This window comes from Carcharhinus amblyrhynchos, chromosome 7 (genome assembly GCF_965287045.1).
Source record: "Carcharhinus amblyrhynchos chromosome 7, sCarAmb.v2.hapA, whole genome shotgun sequence".
NCBI lineage: Eukaryota > Metazoa > Chordata > Chondrichthyes > Carcharhiniformes > Carcharhinidae > Carcharhinus > Carcharhinus amblyrhynchos.
In genome coordinates this window covers 34,169,086-34,171,311 of record NC_137330.1, presented here as the reverse complement: position 1 = coordinate 34,171,311, position 2,226 = coordinate 34,169,086, and the positions used below count along the sequence as shown (strand labels likewise).

The window sequence follows — 2,226 nt, the reverse complement described above, 5'->3', positions numbered from 1 at the left end:
TCCTGCGTGGGAAGAGGCTAGGGCCCGAAGACTTCAGTCCCAAGCCTGCTAATAAAATGGAAATGAAGATTTTAATATTCAAATTAGTTCTGCACTGGAAATCAGCGTGGAGCTGGTTTGAATAATAAAATCGTCATTTCAGATGACACTGGAAATCTGAGCTGTGGAGACGCATGGAGGCTGTGGCGTCCAGCGGGAAACCCGCTAAACAGCCTCCACTGATGCCCCCCAGCCCCGCGAACTTGTTCTATTTATCAGGAAGAATAGAAAAGTCGATTGAACTTAAGTGGACAGGGATCGTGGAACTCTGCGAAACAGAGGGATCTGGCTGTCCTGCTACATGAACAACAAAAAGTTAGTATCCATTACAGCAAGTTATTAGGAAGCAAATGAAATATTGACGTTTATTGTAAGGGAAATGGAATATAAAAGTTGGGATGTTATATTGCAGCTATACAGGGTCTTGGTGAGACTGTATCAGTTATACTGTGTAGAGCAATGGCCTCTTTATCTGAAAAAGGATATAATTGTATCAGAAGCGGTTCAGAGAAAGTTCATTCGACTCATGCTCGCGAGGAAGAGTTTATCTTATAAAGGCTGGACAGGTTGGGCCTGACAAGATCTTACTGAAACATAGATTGTGAGGAGACTTGATAAGGTGGATGCTAGGAGGATGTTTCCTCTTGTGGGGACAGGAGACTGGAATCAGGGAAAAGTTTAAGAATAAGTGATCTCCCTTTTAAAACAGAGGTGAGGAGAAATGTTTTCTCTCAGAGGGTCATGAGGGTGAGTTAAGCAGATTTTCATAGACAAGTGTGTCGAGACTTGCGGAGGGCAGGCAGGAAAGTGGAGTTGAGACTGCAATCAGATTGGTCAGAGCATGCTCGAAGGGATGATGCTCCTACTCCTGCTCCTATGTCCTAAGTTAATTATCAGAAGTCCTTCTTTGTGCAGGTTAGGTGGATTGGCCATACTGAATTGCCTCACTGAATTACCCCACTAAACTCAGGGAGTTTAGTGGGGTAAATATGTGGGGTTGCGGAGATAGGGACCGGGTGGGATTGTTGTTGGTGCAGGCTCGATGGGTGACGGACCTCCTTCTGCACTGTAGCGATTCAATGGTTCTATGAAAACAATAATTACAGGTGGCACACATATCCTTCATTAGTTCTGCATTTAGAGAGTGTATTTTTCAAATATTAGTTTGCTGAGTGGCAGCAGGAGTCAAATTAATTATTACAGTAATTTCTTTATGGCCTCTATTGGAAAGAAGCTGAGGCAGAGAACCTGGAATACATACTTCAGGAGTTGATGATGCTTTTAAGCACCTAAGCACCTTTATATAAAACAAAATCTGTCGGCAGGCAACTAAACTTCCCCTGTGTAACTTGAAGGGAATTATTGAGAACCAGTTTGCTGAAATAGATGTTCTTTATTTTTCTTCTTGTAACAGGGCACCAAGACCACTGAACACAGTTCAATCCAAAAGCATCTCCCATCAAAAAATAAAAACTGCCGTGCACAGAGGAAAGTGAAACTACCAGTGCAACGTGCCTAGCTAGCTTCGGATCATTGTATGCATTACACAGACTGTCTTGTACTGTTTCCTCTTGTTTAGCTTATTGCTGCATCAATATAAAACTCAAGGGCACCCTCTTTTATTAACATGCTTCTTCCTGGTGTTCAGATGTTTTTCATGTGGTTGAAGATTGCTTCTTGGCCTTTTGGCTAAGATCAAGAGTAGTATCAACATGCTGCGCTTGGTTGAAGTCATTAGGTTACATTTCAGCTTCATTTGAAGCAATTTTTAAAAGTGGCATCTCGATTTTTTAGTTAAGATGCAAATGAGATCAAGCCTTGGAGGAGGAGCTATGCCTACTCCAATCAGCTTGGATCATGTAGATCAAGCCCAAGACAGGAGGTGAGAGCCCTGTCGTGTCAACTTGGATCGGGAACATCTCAATTTGTGAGACTCTGAATTGGACTTGATTTGATTGAATTGGAATAAAAACAAAAAAAAAATTACCGGAAACTGATTGGGTAACTGAACTTGGTAAGAGCAAGGCTGAAAATGAGTCAATTTCATTTTTGCATAAAGCCAGATGTTATTATAATATTTGAAATTTATGCACATTGTTCTAGTTAAGACACAGATAAATGCAAAAATGAATATTTTTATCACTGCAAATTATTTCCAAGCAACCCTGGGTTTAGGAAATGTTATTT

At 41.1% G+C, this 2,226-nt stretch overlaps 1 non-coding gene across 1 annotated transcript; it reads left to right on the top strand.

Annotated features, from left to right (window-relative positions):
• The first annotated feature begins 1,708 nt into the window (after positions 1–1,708).
• Positions 1,709–1,907, top strand: LOC145345771 (U2 spliceosomal RNA). Its single transcript, XR_013887158.1, has one exon. It is a non-coding gene; the product is annotated as a U2 spliceosomal RNA (small nuclear RNA).
• The last annotated feature ends 319 nt before the right edge of the window (positions 1,908–2,226 follow it).